We start from the raw sequence: 19,755 nt of genomic DNA, 5'->3' as shown, positions 1-19,755 counted from the left end.
AATAGGATCCCCCAACGGAGCCTCAAACTTTGAGAAACGTTCAATAAGCCACAGCTACTCTTGTTAAACTTTGACAATTTTTTTACACAAAGATCCACCGAATATTGGCAGTATTATTTAAATGGGAAGATTCAGTGTTCCTTCATAAGTGATGCTGACATTGTTAGTTGGGAGATGAGTGCAGGTGTTCAATAATTAATTCGAAATTGACATACTTGGGCTGAAAATTAATGCACTGGGTGATAGAAAAGCCGAAAATAGACACTCCACATAGGTGAACCGGATTTGGAATAAGATCATTCTAGCCCAGTGTCTTGTGTTGTTAACATCTCGGTTAGTCTATCTTTTTGTTCAATAATTGGTTGAAATCTTGTGCAATATTCCGCAAAGTCATACCTTTATAGGCCTACTCAACAGACTCAGATTATATCCAGTTTCAACTAGTGTAAGTAAAAATCTGCTTCCTGAGTTATTAAGGCTATTTTCTCACATCATTTACATTTTCTGCTAATCTTTTTGATCTCACATCATTTGAATTTTCTGTTTTTTTTTTTTGTAATTCTTTGGTGATATTCCTCCAAGTCATCATTTAGGGCCGGTTTCCGAGCTCAGGATTTAGCTAAGTTCCAGACTTCAAACAGGTGGAGTCAGAAAATTGGCTTTCTGAAATTGGGCATAGTCTCAGTTTTTAAGATAATCTTTATTTTCTCATTTCTATGATTGGAAACGTTTTTCCTTGACGAAATAAAACATTCCTGAATAATTTAAAATAGCTGAAAATTTACACTCTTTATTATATTTTGTGTTCAATACTCTAGTTTTCGTAATTTAATTTAAACGTGGACTGTGACTACGCCCTGTTTTGGAAAGCCAATTTTCTGACTCCAGCTGTTTTTATAGTATAGCACCTGAAACCGTAAATATCGAAAAGTGAAACAAAAAAAAACCACAGCCTCGATTTTAATCTTTCATAGCTCAAATTGTTCGTTAGGATGTGTAGAAAAAACGCTATAAGTTTTCAGGGCGGGGAAAATTAAATTTAACTCTTTAAGGGTTAAAAAAGGGTAAAATAAAAAAAGTTATAAAATTTCGAAAAAAATGCGAAAATAATTAATTAAAGGCCCAAATTTTTTTGAAATATTAAAAATTAGTTAAATACCAATGTGAGATACAAAATGAGCCCAACGTAAGGGTTAAAAAGGGCACATTTATGGGCAACATTTGGTAACTTTCGTTATATTTCAATAAAATTTTTACTGCGTGTGTTTAAAAGGGCAGTGATTTAAAAAATGAATTGTAATGTTTGAAACTTATATATTCCATCATCCAAAACCCAAAGGGCAGCCCTTAAGGGCAAAATGTGTATGTAGCGTTAAATTATCATAAAAATTTATTTGAATGTTGTTTTAATGAGAACTACTAGTTAGGTGTGTTTGAACATATTATTTCTATATTGCCAGAAATGTATTCAAGGGCCGGTTTCCGAGCTCGGGTTTTAGATAAGTTCTAGACTATTAGTATAGCACCTGAAGCTTTAGACCTTGCATAAAATTTTCTCAGGTTTATTTGAAACTTTTTGTAGTTAAAATGTTTTGTTAGTATGTTTTAAGTATTCGCTATATATTTTAAGGGTGGGGACTCTCCCCCCCCCGTGGGGCGGTAACCCCCCCCCCACCGTAAGCCATAACCGGAAAATGAAAAAAAATAAAGGAATCGTATTTTATATATTATTTGAAGAAAAAAACTTCCTCATAACTTTTCCTGAAAATGCTTTCCCTTGGAGTTACAGCGGTTTGAAAATTTGAATTTTCACCCCTCAAATCCACGGTTTTCCCTTAATAAATCGAAAAGTACACGTCAGAAAATGAAGTTTAATGGCTTAAAAGAAAGCTAATTGAAACTGGAAAAAAATCAGCTTTTTTTGCGGCTATTGGGAAAATAGTTACAGTTCATCAAAGATGGCGCTGTCACTGACAACTCTCATTTTTCACTCTTTACCCCCAATTTTCTCAGAAATGGCAATTTGTACACAAAAAATTGTACATTTAAACATTTAAACATTTAAACATTTAAACATTCAAACATTTAAACATTTAAACATTAGACAAAATTGAAACATTTAAGGAGTATCCTTAGTTTTTCTCTCCCACTCAGTGTTTTTTGTAAAAATTAGAATAATAGAATGAATAAATAAAATAAGAGTAAACTAATAAAGTGTTATAATTATAATAATTAAACATTTAAACATAAAGAGAAATGCCAAACCGTCGACTTGAATCTTAGACCTCACTTCGCTCGGTCAATAAAGTCTAAGTAGATTATCATGGCTTGGTACATTTAAACATTTAAACATTTAAACATTTAAACATTTAAACATTTAAACATTTAAACATTTAAACATTTAAACATTTAAACATTTAAACATTTATACATTTAAACATTTAAACATTTAAACATTTAAACATTTAAACATTTAAACATTTAAACATTTAAACATTTAAACATTTAAACATTTAAACATTTAACATTTAAACATTTAACATTTAAACATTTAAACATTTAAACATTTAAACATTTAAACATTTAAACATTTAAACATTTAAACATTTAAACATTTAAACATTCAAACATTTAAACATTTAAACATTTAAACATTTAAACATTTAAACATTTAAACATTTAAACATTTAAACATTTAAACATTTAAACATTTAAACATTTAAACATTTAAACATTTAAACATTTAAACATTTAAACATTTAAACATGTAAACATTTAAACATTTAAACATTTAAACATTTAAATGTTTAAACAACTCTCATTTTTCACTCTTTACCACCAATTTTCTCAGAAATGGCAATTTGTACACAAAAAATTGTACATTTAAACATTTAAACATTTAAACATTTAAACATTTAAACATTTAAACATTCAAACATTTAAACATTTACACATTTAAACATTTAAACATTTAAACATTTAAACATTTAAACATTTAAACATTTAAACATTTAAACATTTAAACATTTAAACATTTAAACATTAGACAAAATTGAAACATTTAAGGAGTATCCTTAGTTTTTCTCTCCCACTCAGTGTTTTTTGTAAAAATTAGAATAATAGAATGAATAAATAAAATAAGAGTAAACTAATAAAGTGTTATAATTATAATAATTAAACATTTAAACATAAAGAGAAATGCCAAACCGTCGACTTGAATCTTAGACCTCACTTCGCTCGGTCAATAAAGTCTAAGTGGATTATCATGACTTGGTTCCTGTAAAATTGTTTTCAGTTTATATACGTTTAGTTAAGCCAGTTACACACATATCGATTTTCGGATGTACAATTTTTGCCTTCCTTATATAAATTCTACGAGATTTAATGGATCTTGACATACACTAGATCACATCATATGTTTGAAAAGTTGTGTTCAATCTAATAGAATTTATAAGGATAGCAACAAATCATTGGTCCTAAAATCGATTTGTGTGTAGCTAGTCTATAGTGAGGTCCACGATATAATGGCAGTGTTTGATTAGCAATGCTATTGCTATCCTTGTCTCTCTTTCTACAAAGCAGAGAGCGCTATCTCTTACTTGCTCTGCTATGTTGCTAGATCGTCTCTCAACAATGAAGAATTAATAATTAATTAACAAAATATTCCATCCCGATTATTTTAATTCATCGTGTGATTATTGGAAAATTTATAATTACAATGGAAAAATATAATTTTTGAAAAATATAATCGACCGAGCTTCGCTCTGGAGTGCGTGCAATAGCATAGAAAACTCTTTACGAGAGAGTAGATTATAATATATTGATAGTTGTTCATACAGAAAGGTTCTACCTAATCACAGTGGATTGAGATTGAGATTCCCAGTGCAATGCAAAAATGTCTCTCACAAAGGCCCGGATGCACAAAAGCAGGTTAAATTTTAATCCTAATCAATTTCACGTGAAACAAATTAGAGAAGACCATTTAAAAAAAGGCTTCTCTGATTGGTTCTCCTGGAATTAATCAGGATTGAAATTCAACCGGCTTTGGTGCAACCTGCACAAGTTCCTGAATGAATGATTGCAATAGTTCAACAGATGAGTCATAATTTTGTCTCAATCCCACACACATGCACTCGCTCACTCACTTCCATTATCGACAAACGAAGAAATTATTATCTCTTTTCCCAAGGACTAATATTATTAGTATCCTTTTTATGTTCTTCATCGAGTTTTCCCAGGAATGAGACCTGGTGCAGTCGAATTTTTATATAATAAATGTATAAACCATAGAGAAACAATAGCATAAGTAGATATCCAATGGTATTGGGCGTTTATGTCGCAACTTTTACTGTTATCTCAAGCCGATGCTTCATGTAATTCTTTCCCGTGAAGCTGTGTGACACTGGTAGTCTCTCATACACTCTCACCCCAACAAAACAGTAGAATTCGACAATAGTCGACAGTAATCGGCTTGAGATAACAGTAAAAGTTGCGACATAAACGGGATATCTACCTACGCTATTGTTTCTCTATGAATAAACCTACTGTTCCAAATTTCATGAAAATCGTTAGAGCCGTTTCCGAGATCCGTTGAACATACATGAATAAATACATACAGAAATTGCTCGCTTAATATAATAGGATATTCGTTTTTCTGTAATATTTCATTACAACATGACACATACAGTAATACACGGAATGGAATTTATATAAGAAAAGTAATACATGACTACTTTACAGTGCATTACGAAAAAAAATGTGGTGTGGCACACTCACACAACTTTCCTTGCTCATTGAACTGTAAGCCCCATTCTTGAAGGAGAATAATTTAGGGGAATAACATAATGACGATTGGCAGCAACATATTTGAAACTACGATCATACTACTGTATATGTGTATATATAATTGTTTTCAGAGTACTTTTTCCGTTGTGTAAATTGTGAAATAAAATGATTTCTTTGAAAGTCGTAAAAATAACTGTTCTACAGATGAAATATCTCGACTATGTGTTCTTTTTATGAAGTGCTCTACCTACCTACCTCAAGCACGAGAAGGAGGTTACAAAGTCCATTTCTCAAAGATGGGGTGGACCCCCCATTAGTTTCCCAGGAAGAAGACTCATGCCAGTTGATAGAGCTGATAGATAACTATACAGGATATGAATCGTGAAAAACATGGTTTTTTAGTAACTATCCGCCAATTTTCTCAACAATATTACGGAGCTCCTGCAATTTTCCAAGAAATAAGACTCATGTCAGTTGATAGGGCTTATGAATAGCTACGCATGGTATAAATTTGAAGAAAATCGTTGGAGCCGTTTTCGAGAAAACCGTGAAAAACACGTTTTTTTAGTAATTTTCCGCCATTTTTCTCAAGAATATTACGGAGCTCCTGCAATTTTCCCATAAATGAGACTCATGTCAGCTGATAGGGCTCATAATTAGCTATCTAGGGTATAAATTTGAAGAAAATCTTTAGAGCCGTTTTCGAGAAAACCGTGAAAAACATGGTTTTTTAGTAATTATCAGCCATCTTGAATTGAATTTCTTATTGTCGGATCCTCATGGTATAATGACCTCAAGTTTGAAATTTCAAGTCAATCGGTTAATTAGGAATGGAGTTATCGTGTTCACAGACATACACACATACACACACACTCACACATACACACACACAGACCAACACCCAAAAATCAAGTTTTTGGACTCAGGGGACCTTGAAACGTATGAAAAACTTGAAACTAGGGTACCTTAATTTTTTTTGGAAAGCAATACTTTCCTTACCTATGGTAATATGGCAAGGAAAGTAATAATTAGGCTATCCTATTTTCAACTGATGTGAGTGAAAACCTGCTTCTTAAAAGTTATTTAAGCCCAAATTCACCAAAAACAAAAACTTAGTTTGAGCTGCAGTTTGTTCTAAGTCTGATGCCTGTAAATATTGGATTTTTCATATGGTTTTTTGTTTGTATTATAAATTGTCACTAATTTTATCATAAAAAACTTTAATCCCATATCAGTGAATGAAGTTTGTAAATAGTAATTATAACACGCAACAAGCAGCTTACATACTGTGGGTAGATGACACAAGCTGATAAGTCATGATTTGTAAACTTTTCAGGAAAGCAATTTGAAAGTTTGGCATAGCTGCAAGAATTATCTATCATATATTTTTTTACCCATTTCACACTAATATAATCAGCTGATCTTTTACTCTTTAAATATAAAATATCAAGGAATAGAACATTATTTTATTTAAATTAACTATTGAGAATTTTTGCAAGTGATGTCAGAGATATCATGTTTTGCCATCTGCCAAATGTTTCAAATCACAATGTAAAAGTATAGAAAATATCTTAAAAATCGATTATTTAGAAATTTGAATAATTATATTTTTTAACAATTAATTGATATTATTTACAAGTATTGATCAAGTTAACCAAACTTGAACTGTTTACAAAGTTGTTTGGGTTATGTAGTTCTCAATGTAGGTTATAAATTTTCAAATTTTATAATAGCCTACCAGTACATACAATTATCAAATTTTGCCATCTTTTGATAATTGGATTATAATAGGTCTACAAACCGGTAGAAGAGTGTTGAGATATATGTACTTATCAATATTTGTCAACTTAGGGATTGGAAGAAAATGCTCTATCAGGCTTGAGCAAGGCCTATATCTCAGCTATTTACAGAGATACAACATATCTAGTTATACCATCGTATAGATCTAATTTTTCCGAACACAACCATATATGCATAACTCAATATGGTCAAAAATGTGACTTATCAACTTTTGCCATCTACCCGCAGTCTTATACCCCAACACATATCATTTATAGTGGGGTGTATATTTATTCATTGAATTATCTTTGCCTATTGACAAATCATTCAATGCATAAAACTTCAATTTTATTTGATTTGATTTGTTCATTTAGAATCAACTTGCACTCAAACCAAGTTTTAGTTTTGGTGAATTCGGACCTCATGCTCCACTCTCAACCTTACATTTTTTGTATTTTCTGAAAAAAATTCTGGTAGGTCATTAGGCTTCAATTTCGGTTGCTATAATATCTCTCTCTCCCTCGCTCTCTCTCTCTTCCGGTGGTAGAACACCACCGGGCTCCTTTATATCCATAATCCTCTATATTCTACATTCTTACCCCTCACCTAGCCTTAATATCCTCCCACTTGTACCTTTCATTTTTTCCATAGTTTAACAGCTGAACATAATTCTGTCTTCTGCTATTGACAGACGACGACATTATCATCTGTTTTTCCATGGATGAATAATTATTATGTCCTTTTTCATGTCCTTCAGCGAGTTTTCCCAGGGATGAGACCTAGTGCAATCAAATATTCATATCATAAACCTATGTTCCAAATTTCGTGGAAACCGTTAGAGCCGTTTTCGAGATCCATTGGACATAAATAACCAGTGTCACGTGGTACTTTAGTACCATCAAATATTTTGAAATGAACCAGTCGATTTTTAATAGAATTATAAAATGGAAAAGAAAGTTAGACCTAGTCAAAGGATCAATCAACTTAAATCGAATATTATTAGTGATTAAGAGTAATAGTATTATCAAAAATGATAAGAAAACATGTATAATTGTGATTCAACAACTATGAGAATCCATTGGCAAAATTAAAAATTATAAAGCGGCTTACTTATTATTGGCGGATTATAAAAAATAAAAGATTGCATGTACGTTGAGGTTAGAATTATTTGTATACATTTTTGAAAAGAACCAGTCGATCTTGAATAAATCGATAATTATTTGAATCAATACTGAGCGAATCAGCTGATCACTCGATCAACCAGTATAATAGGATGAATTATAAATATTTACTCACAAAAGATGTGTTAATATATATACTAAGGAAGGTCGATGTATAGAAATACGGACAACTATTATTATTGTATAAATATTTATTATAATCTAAAAAGCACGAAAATCCAGAGTATACAAAACTCATATAGAAAATTAAATGTATAGGCCATTGTTTATTAATATCGTATATCGAGATTTATTTATGAAATTAATTCAAGATAAACACTCCATATATTTGTATAAAAACTTTTTATTTAACTTTTTCTATTATAAAGTTGAGGAAGCCCTGATTCTGAGGCGACCAATTGTATTGAGTTTATTAAATTGAAGACCAATCAGAAAGAAGCTTACAAAATTGTTCTAGGAAGAGATAAATTTTTCTGAAAACCTCTTTCTTCTGGCTTAAGATCTTGACCTGAGAGGAAGCACATGGAGTTTAGGGTTCTTTCTTCCTTTAAATTGTAAAAATTATCAAGCCAACCTTTTTTAATTGTGAAATATTTGTATTTAATGTTAAATTATCTGTGAACTCAGTGTTGTTAAAGAGTTCGTAATTTACAATCAATTCCCATAAATATATCTTTAATTCAGAAAGAAATCTATAAGAAATCTGGACCACGCGTTAGCCCAGCAGAGACGAAAGGGACCTGCCTAATTAATTATTGGAAATAATTAATTCAATCCACGAGACCGTCGAGAACTTCATTTATGTGAGTGATAAATCAAACAAGCTCGTTTCAAGGCCTTTCTAAATATAGTGGGGAAATTAATTAAAAGCGTGAAATGTTACCTCAGTTTACCGCAGTTGAAATTAATCTTTGAGATGGGGAAGGAAATAATCCTCCGAATATTTAAATCAATAAATTGAATATATAGTTCAATATATTAACTAAAATATTCCATTTATTTAATTTCCAACCCCTTCTAAGTAGCAACATTTATAATTGAATGATATGACAGCTCAACAATTCAAGATTTACCCCATTCATTACTTGTCATTGATGATTGTTAGGCATATTCAATAATCAACAATAAGATTGTAATCATGTTTGCAATTTAATATACATAATAGATCAAAAAAATAGAATTTCCAAAAAAATAAACAAAATTTAAATCAAGTAATTACAAATTTATTTATAATCCTGTCCCATTTATTTTTACGAAGTAGTTGCCTGTGAATTTTCCATAAATTAATATTGGTTGTTTCGTAAATACCTGGTGTATTGAAGTGAGGAGGCCTCCGTACACTTTATTCAAATTTTTCACTTATTAATTTTTCACTGCACAAGAAGTTCTTGAAGTATCCTTTTTACGGCGAATTTAGATCTTTTCTGGAAATATTGGTTTCCTTGTGATGAGTTGGTCAGCAAGGATTCAGCTTCCATGGCCATACCTAAGACATCCTGTGATACTACGAGTCTACGAGTCTATGAGTCTATGACCGCTAAATAATAGAGAAACGAAAAGAATATATATAAATACTGTAATACTAGAGGAGAGATCAATAATACAGAATTTGCTCTTCTTAACAAAATCAACAATACACAAGATCTTTAATAAATTCATCAATAATAGTTTAAAGATAAATAATTCAAGATACTCGAAGTGAAGCTTCCAAAAGAGATTTTTTAAAAAGAAAAATTATAACTTGAATAAGGCTTTACAATTTTATTTAATTATTTATTTATTTGACCAGCGTGACAAAGATAATTTGATATTTATTTATTTATTAATTTAATTTTACTATTATATAAACTTGCATAGAAATATTTCCAACATTTTGAATTACGAGAATTAGAGCTGAAAAACAAATTTAAGGAAAGCTGGGATTAATTATAATCTGATCAGACTTGACTTATAAAACAATAAGTAAAGTATATAAATAAATAATGCTTTACCTGTACAGCGGAAATTGTAGAAATTACTATGGATACATATGTGATGAATGAGGTTTTCAACAAATATAAATAAATTGCCATAACTTAGGCCAGCTAGAATGAATACTCAATTGAATTTTCGGACATGATTACTTTTCTTTTTTTTTTCAATAACAAACAAGAAAATTTACATATTTAAAAAGGAAATAAAAAAAATAAAGAAAATAATAATAATATCACAACTTGTGATGAATGAAATCTGTCTCTGATCAACTACATATTGTAATAAATAGAAAAATTTAGCATAAGCTAAATAAAAATGGAATCAAAGGAAAAAGTTAAATTTACAACCTCCACTCACGAAATTCAGAGACAGAATGGATCATCGAGCGTTGAAGACGGGGTAGCAAACAAGACAGTGACGTAAGCAAAACGGAATTATCAAAATTAGACAAAGAAACTAAAGAGAAAGAGCAATGCAAACTCAAAGCTACCAACAAGGACAGAAAAAGGGAGAAAGAAAATAGCAAAAAAGAACTGGAGAGAACAAGAAAGTAGATTATTCGAAGGGTACAGCTCGATCCCATAAGTGCATCTTTGTCTCACTGAGAAAAACAAGCTGATAATACAATCGAATTTAGAACCGAAATAACAGAAAAACAAGATAAAAATAATCATGTCCAAAATTGTTACATACTCCCTCCACTCAAGTGTGTGAAAGCTACATTCTAAAAAAAAAAATTTGAGCTAGCTAAGATAATTTTTAAGTTGAATTAACATATATATAGAATTTATCAGAGAAGAATGCTTCATAAGAATTTGAGTTGAGAAATATTCACTCTTAGAGTTGAATTATTCCAAGAAATAAATCATCTATTTGTAAAATTATTAATTCAAAACTCAACATCAAATAAAAATCAAATAAAAACTCTTGATTACAAATTCAATGAAGATCAGAGGTGGAACCTACTCAATAGCTGAGTAACCATTGAAATAATAAAAAAAATTTAGAATCTAACAACAGAAGAAACTAGACCACAAATTAATGCAGGGATTGGCCACTCCCAACAAAAACCTGAAGTCTTTCAAACAAAGAAATATCTGAACATGCGTCCACACTCAGAATTCAAAAGAAAATTAATCAGTTCTCAGTCCCAAAGAATATGTTCCATCTCTAATGATCATTTGCCTACCCCTTTTTTTATATATATATATATATTTTTGATCCTTTTTTTTTATTCTAACAAAATTCATACACTCTTGATAAATTTGAAAGATAAATCACTTGACATTATTTACATACAGAAACCAATATTTTTCTACTCTATTACCCAATTAAGGTGATAATAATATACATTTTCAAGTATTTTATCATTTATCAAAACTCTTCTTTTGATTCACTTTATTCCCTTACTTTATTTACAACAATCTGATGAAATAGAAACACTGCTATTCACCACTATTCATCAAAAATTCATTAACACTAAAGCAAAATTATAACTATAAACTATTTCAATAATCTATCTAATAATATGATCTCAATAAAATTTCTATCTATTTATAGGCTAAGATAGATTCTTTTGTACAATATTTTACACAATTCCATAAAGAAATTAAATAAGTGAGTAAAGTTAAAATTTCAATAGGTGGCGCGCTTCACCAAAGAAAACAACTATTTACTCTTCAGAAACACCTAAACCAAAGGCAACACAATTTAACCAGAAGTGAAACGTTACAGAATAATAGTGAGTTTCCTACAAATAACTCAAAGAAGAAAGTATCAATGAGCCGATCTCTCAGTAAGAAACAACAGAGACGAAACCGTTACCCTTTACTTCAAAGATAAGAAGGAAGAATGAATACCAGGCTACATTATCCAAAACAAGGAATTATGAATTATATTTCTTTAATTGTGAGACATGAGCCTTTTGAACAAAGCGATTAGTAATAGGGTCAACTAATTCAGCCGTAACATCAGATAACCATTTTTTTATTTTTAGCGGGCCACGATACCGGAAGCTTAATTTTGTACAAATTTGGTTGGCCTTATCACTAAGAATATGTGTCCGGACCCATACAAGGTCATCTATAGCAAAAGGAATAGGGACACGGTTCCTATCATAGCGAGTTTTTCTATAATTATGACTTTTCATCAATTGCTCTTTAGCCTTTTGCCAAATTACTACAGTGTTCTCATCGGCAGTATCAGGTAAAATTTCATTAATATTCCAGATATTCAAAAGAGGTTCTTTAGGTTTATAACGGAACATCAGAGAAAAAGGGGTGCACTTAATGCTATCATGTTCAGCAGTATTAAAAGCTAAAGCTAACCAATCATTTACAGTATCATCCCATTTATTCTGTGAGTTTGCATGAAAAGCAATGAGAGAGCTACGCAAATTACGATGTAATCTTTCAACTATGTTTGCTTTAGGATAGAAAGGTGAAGTCGTATTATGACGAATTCCTATTGAAAACAGAAATTTTTAAACTTGATTGATTTAAAAATTGATGCATTATCACTAATAATTTGTTTAGGAGTAGAGAAGTTCGCAAAAATACCTTTCAATGCTCTAATTACTGATTCAGAATTAGCTTTTCTCAAACATTTTAACCAACAGAATTTACTGAAAACGTCAATTGCACTAAAAATAAAACAGTTATTCTGTGATGTGCGTACTAATGGACCAACTAAGTCAATATGTATCATCTCAAGAGGTTTTTCCTGTATTTTTGATGATAAAAAACCGTAATTGGTAGCCTGAGCTGGTTTACTTTTTGCACAAAGAGTACAAGATTTAACTAAATAAATTATATCTTTCCTCAATCAACCCAGTGGAAATTCTCTTGAATTTTTGAAATAGTTTTAGCAATGCCTAAATGAGCACCAATCATACTTTCATGATAATATTTGAAGATTAAAGAAACAAGAAGTTTGGGTATGACTATTTTTTGTTTTTCCTGGTTTCTTAGTTTTATCACTAATACTCCTTTAGACAAACTATAAGGAAACTGATCAATATTATTATTAATCTTTTCTATTATATCCGCTAAAATAGGATCATTCTCTTGATGTTGTTTTATGTCAGTGAATACTAGTGGAAAATCGGTAATTTTTAGTGAGTTTATTAAGTTTAGACTATTTTCTACTTCTATATGTTCATCTTTGACATCAATTTCAGGCAATTCACTGTCATCATGGTACATTCTGGATAAAGCATCAGCTATGCAATTATCTTTTCCCGCTACATGCTGTGTTGTGAACTGAAATGATAAAAGCCTAAGTATCCAACGACTAAGTCTACCAATTTGCTTGTCTTGTTTTAAAATCCATGCTAAGGCACTATTATCTGTTAACAACAAGAATTTAGTGTGTTGTAAGTACAGTTTAAATCTTTCCATGCCAAAAATTGCTGCATAGCATTCGATCTCATATGTAGAATATTTGCATTCTTGTTGAGTGAGCTTTTTGGAAGCAAAACTAATAGGCTTTAGGATGCCATCAACATATTGAGAAAGGACAGCAGAAATTGATAAGGAGCTCCCATCAGTTTGCAACACAAACTGTTTATTAAAATCAGCTGTTATTAAGACAGGAGGGTTCATAATTGCATTTTTCAATTTCTGAAAAGCTTTCTCGTGAACATCTTCCCAAATAAATTTTTTATCCTTCTTTCTTAGTTCGTTGAGGGGTGAGGCGATTTCAGCGTAATTTTCAATGAATTTGTGAAAATATCCTACCATTCCTATGAATCTGGAGATAGCCTTAACATTTTTTGGTCTAGGGTAGTTACGAATTGAATTTGTCCGAGCTGGATCAATAGTAATACCATGTTCACTTACTAAATTACCTAGAAAGGAGATTTGTTTTTTTGCAAATTTAGCTTTCTCCTTTTTTACAGTAAACCCACCTTGTTTAAGTTTGGACAACACTATCTTAATGTGCTCAAGATGTGACTCAAAATCTTCAGAATAAATCACAATATCATCCAAATAATTTATTACAAATTTGAATTTTATCCCTTCAAATAAAATATTCAAAGCAGTAGATAAGGCTTGAGCACCTATTGATAAACCAAACGGTACACGAGTATAACAGTAAGTTTGAGTTGGAGTTGCAAAAGTAGTCAAGTGCTTAGAAGATGGAGATAATTTCAATTGATAATAGCTTTCAGTAAGATCAAGAACAGTAAAGAACTTAGCACCGTTAAACCAATGGAATGTACTCTCAATGTTTGGCAAAGGTGTAGCATCTAATGCAATTTTTTTATTTAATGCTCTATAATCTACTACCACACGATGGCCACCATCTTTCTTAGGAACTAAGAAACAAGGGCTGGAATAATTAGAAGTTGATTTCTCAATAATTCCATCATCTAACATTTTTTGAATTTTTTTATTTAAGATTTCCATTCTTATCGGATTTAACTGATAAGGAGCTTTCCTTACGGGCTGATTGTCTATCAGACGAATTTCATATTCTATTACGTTCGATTTACCTAGTTTATGGGTAAGAACATCATCAAATTGATTTAATACTTTGTTTAATTCTACTTTCTGCGAAGAGCTTAAATCGTCCAATTCCACATCAGTACCAATTCTATTCATTTTCTTTAGTAATTCCAACCTGTGATTTTTTTCAAAAGAAAATTTGAATTGCGGTTTAAATCCAAAGAAATACCTATTATTGAATAAATCAGGAACTAATTTGGAATAATGAATAAAATCACAACCTAAAACAATAGGAATTGACAAATCATCATGAACAAAGAAACGAAATTTCCAACTGAAGTTTTCAATTTTTATTTTTAATAGAACTGACTCTTTCAACAGTAATTTACTTTTATTCGCAGTAACACAATGCTGAATATCCTCTTGAATAAGCAGATTACCATTATCCCGTAATATTTCAGTAAAAACTTTCCTTGAAATGATACTATAATCAGAACCAGAATCAATCAATGCAATAGAACTGACACAGTTATTTCCTAACTCACATACTATTAAAGGAGTGATTTTATTAATCAAAGCTCTAGTCTTTAACTGATTAAATTTCTTTTGTTTTTTTCTTTTTATTTTATTTTTCATTTTCTGATTTTTGCCAGTATATTTTGATTGAATTGATTTCTTCTTACCCTTAGAAAAAGTATCACTACATTTCAAGGTATTAATTCCGTTTTCTTTATTGAATTTTTGATTGTATTTGGTGTTTTGAAATTTTCTTTTACTGGATATTTTCTTTTTATACTGTTTCCCAGCTAGTCATGCTTTTTTATTTTCACAAGAGTTTGCATAATGTCCACTTTCATTACATTTAAAGCAACGTATTTTAGATAGATCTCTAGTGAAATTATTATTAGATCTTTGGTGATTCTGATTATGATTTCTCGAATTACTGCTTGTACCTCTGAAATTTGAATTATTCATGTTGGATCTACATGACTGAGCTAGATGACCTACTTTGTTGCATTTGTAACAACGTCTTTGAGCTAATTCAACATTCATTGAAGATTTTTGATTCTTTTTATTAGTATTAAAATTGTATTTATTTCTTTCTAAATCCCCATATTGAATATTTTGAGATACTACTGAGATGTAAGTTAAGTCATTAAAACTAGTTGGTTTGGATTGGAAAACTAGTCTATTTCTTTCCTCTGGATTCAACCCTGAGCAAATATTATTGACTAGGTCTTCCTCAGATTTTTTTAATCTTAGTAGTTTATTAGCGTCTTTGATTGACACAATGTAAGCAGACAAGGGTTCACCAGCCCTTTGTAAACGATAGTAGTGGTCTCTTTCAATGATTGAAATCAATCTAGACGGAATAAAATGTTGCAGAATATCCTTATGAAATTCATCAAAACTCTTATTTGTACTCATAGCTAAATTCAATCGATCGGCGAGAGGCCCTACAACAGAAGAGTGAATGATATGGAAAAGTTGCTGATCTAATAAGTTCGATCGTTCTTTTATTTTCAAACATATTTCAATGAATTTCAACAAACTATCAATATTCAATCCGTCAGTATTCGGAAGTTCCTTCATCAGACCTTCGATAGGATTTGATAATTTATTATACAAATTACCAAATAAAGGTGAAGACAAGTTGGCTGCTAGGTTTACCCTATTAGTATTGAAATCACTACCGAATACAGTCCTACCCAAGTTTTCATTTATTGTAGCATGTACCTGTTCTACCATAGAGACAGTATTACTATTATTTATATTTTCAAAATCAGTAACTTGAATATCAGGATTGGTAACATTTGTTTGTGAATACTGAGTAACATTTTGTTCCATATTACTTGTACTAGGAATTTGCGCAATAAAGCGATTTACTGTATTAGTATGAAGTTTAGTATTCGAATCGTGTGTGGGATTATTCATTTTTGAATCGGGTGTACTGAGACTGCTTTGTTTTTCAAAATGAGGCGAACTAGATCTACTAAAGCATTCACACAAGTCAATCAATTTAGTAAAAGTAGCCTGAGCTAATACAATAGACTCATCAATACCTTTAATTAGATTTTGGTCATTTGCTTCTTTAGCATAAGTTAATAATTGAACAATTCGATTGAGAATATGTAGAAAAATGGATAACGCTTTATGAATGTTTACCTTTTTATCAGGAATACTCATAGAAAGAATTTTCTCCAAGTATTCATCTTCCCCTGCACAAGAAGTTCTTGAAGTATCCTTTTTACGGCGAATTTAGATCTTTTCTGGAAATATTGGTTTCCTTGTGATGAGTTGGTCAGCAAGGATTCAGCTTCCATGGCCATAACTAAGACATCCTGTGATACTACGAGTCTACGAGTCTACGAGTCTATGACCGCTAAATAATAGAGAAACGAAAAGAATATATATAAATACTGTAATACTAAAGGAGAGATCAATAATACAGAATTTGCTCTTCTTAACAAAATCAACAATACACAAGATCTTTAATAAATTCATCAATAATAGTTTAAAGATAAATAATTCAAGATACTCGAAGTGAAGCTTCCAAAAGAGATTTTTTAAAAAGAAAAATTATAACTTGAATAAGGCTTTACAATTTTATTTAATTATTTATTTATTTGACCAGCGTGACAAAGATAATTTGATATTTATTTATTTATTAATTTAATTTTACTATTATATAAACTTGCATAGAAATATTTCCAACATTTTGAATTACGAGAATTAGAGCTGAAAAACAAATTTAAGGAAAGCTGGGATTAATTATAATCTGATCAGACTTGACTTATAAAACAATAAGTAAAGTATATAAATAAATAATGCTTTACCTGTACAGCGGAAATTGTAGAAATTACTATGGATACATATGTGATGAATGAGGTTTTCAACAAATATAAATAAATTGCCATAACTTAGGCCAGCTAGAATGAATACTCAATTAAATTTTCGGACATGATTACTTTTCGTGTTGAGTACTATCACATAGTCCATAAGAACATTTTATAAATTTATTTGATATATGTAGGAAGCTTACTTCCATGCACGGCCCGAACTCATATAAATCCCTGAGATCTCATGTTGAATATTAATTTATTAATTATTATTTTTGCTAATTGATCAAAGCAAGCCATATCAAATCGATAGACTGAACAGGTTTTAATTTGTAGGATTTTGAATTGACTGGAAGTCTAAGCATCAGTATTAAATATAATGTATTTATGAATTTGAAACTCACTATTGTGAAAGCTATTGAATCCTGTGATAATTGTTCAGATTTTAGAAAGAATTTATTTAGGAAAATTATAGATATAAGAAAATTTTATATATATTGAAAAATTATAGATATCGAATATTTTATATACACTGTTTTATGGGAATATATTTTGTGTTTTATGTCAGCATACAAATCATAGAAATTTATTTTATCCTAATTCATCTCGTGATATACAGTTTGAGCTGTTTTAGTACCAATAAATATTCAGCAGCACATAAAATTATTGAATCAAGTAATATTGATCTTAGGCTATTAAGAGCACTCAGTATTTATCATCTTTTGATGGTAATCATTTTAGTCTGCCAGAACAAGTATATTGAAAAATTATATTAATAAGGCTCCAGTTATATCATATAAGGATCCAGAGAGCTTCAAGAACTGGCGTTGTAAGTTCTAAGGAATTTTGGAAGGATAAATTGGTGAATACCAGTGTTCATGACGAGCGTTTTAAGAATCAACTAGAAACAACTATAGTTGGTCCTTATCATTCTCTAGTGGTACATGGTTACTGTTAATCAGTCATCAAATATTCTTTCAATTTCCTCACTAGTATTCTTCAAGAACTTCATAGAAGCAGCGGTAAGAATTATTAATCACCGGTCATTGAACCTTATGGTGATTAATTGTATTTGGAAAATTCATGTATCTTCCACTGAGCTAGAGCTGAGGTTTGAACCCAGTAATTTTGCGAGCCGGACGGCCTTAATTTTTTGTGAATTTATTCGCCAAAGAGGGAATTTAGCGATTGCTCTCATAAATATCAAGAACATCGTATCATCTGTAAGGGATTTGCAATTTACCACCTTACACAATTATGTCACCCAACCAGTGGGGCAAAGGTTTACGCCTTTACACAATTATGGCACCACAAGCATGAGGCATGATGAAAAGCTTACCTACTCAATCTCACTATCAATGATTAATGAAATTATTGATAAAACTGAAAGCTGCAAGAAGTATAATCTGAAACTGATTCAACAGGATATACTTGATGGTCTATTGTAAGTTTCTGGCTAAAGTTAGTGAGTTGCTCTTCAAATTGAAATCTTTCAAGCTGCATAAATACAGACAAACTGTATCACACGGGTTTGATATCATAGTTCTCATAATAGAGAAAAATTGGATGGAAATTTCCATAAAATTTTATAGCAAAAATTTTGATCTTGATCTTTGAATCTAGATATTGTATGCTGACCAGGGTTATAGGTTATCTGAAGCATTATAACATTATCATTATTAAGGAAGATAAAACCCTTCCTAAAATTTTAAGAACTATATTAATGTAATCTATCTATGTTGACAAGCGTACCTGTATCACTCGAAGGTCTTTTCGTAATATATGTACATGACACTTGAAACTTTTAACACCACACCATTTTATCCAGAGTAGGCACTATCAGTAAATCCATTTTGATATTTCTGTAATTTGGCAGTACACCCGGCAACTTATTCGAAGTAATCCATATCGTCACCATGAACCAGTCGCCGACCGATGTGGTCAGCCAACCGATGTCCGCAGTCACCAACCTGGAAAAGCACAATGTTACCTTAGATCCTTCAGTCGGTTATGCTACCAATTTCATGACAAAAGATTTCATAAACGAATGCAAACTTATACTCAGCCAAGCCTTGGCGAAACAAACTAAGGAACTAAAGAAAGCTGGGAAGCTTTAAAGGATGACATCAAAACTGTCCATGAAAATCTCCAGGAAATTATAAAAGGAGATACAAAAACTGACCGAGGAGATATTGAAAAGAGGGAAGAGAAAGTTGATGAAAAATTTTCTGAATTCAAGGAAGAGACAAAAAGCATAGGAGACAGTGAAAAGACATGCAATCTACTGCCATAAATGACCTAGAAAATCATATTGATGATGTTATATATCAGTTAAACGATCAGCTGGATGAAGTGCCTAAAGAAATTGAGAAACGGGTGGACGTATTAAGTGAAGAAAGAGTCTCCAGACTAGCGACATCCATGGAAAATATTCCAGCCCACAGGATACATTATACGCCGACTGAGCCAATAAATAGCACTCAACTTTTCCAAAGTCTTGGAAAATTTGATAATTCCTACCGCCATATGCAACCTAGACCATTTGTAGATCAAATAAAAGCTGTTCAAGAACTGATACCCACCTCTTGGTTAATGTGGCGTTTCCAATTGTCCAGTTTATTACTCGGCGAGCCGCTGATGTTTTTCCAGAGCAGAGTGCGAGATTTTCAGAGCCTGGATGATTTCCTCTCCCAGTTCCTGCAACAATATTGAAATAAAATTATCTGCCAAATGATAAAACCGCCTAGT

The 19,755-nt window shown here is 31.0% G+C and overlaps 1 protein-coding gene across 5 annotated transcripts in view; it reads left to right on the top strand.

Moving 5' to 3' along the window:
* The first annotated feature begins 284 nt into the window (after window positions 1-284).
* LOC111057722 overlaps window positions 285-19,755 on the top strand; it is a 104,315-nt gene continuing 84,844 nt past the window's right edge. For 3 of the 5 annotated variants that reach the window (XM_039435558.1, XM_039435559.1, XM_039435557.1), the window contains exon 1: window positions 288-445. The gene's annotated coding sequence lies outside the window, so the exon portion shown is untranslated. Of the gene's footprint in view, window positions 446-19,755 lie in introns of all 5 variants that reach the window. The other 2 variants (XM_039435561.1, XM_039435560.1) reach the window with 2 other exon arrangements.

This window comes from Nilaparvata lugens, chromosome 9, assembly GCF_014356525.2.
Source record: "Nilaparvata lugens isolate BPH chromosome 9, ASM1435652v1, whole genome shotgun sequence".
In the NCBI taxonomy this organism is placed as follows: Eukaryota; Metazoa; Arthropoda; class Insecta; order Hemiptera; family Delphacidae; genus Nilaparvata; species Nilaparvata lugens.
The sequence above is the reverse complement of the archived record's forward strand: the minus strand, read 5'-3'. Positions and strand labels throughout refer to the sequence as shown.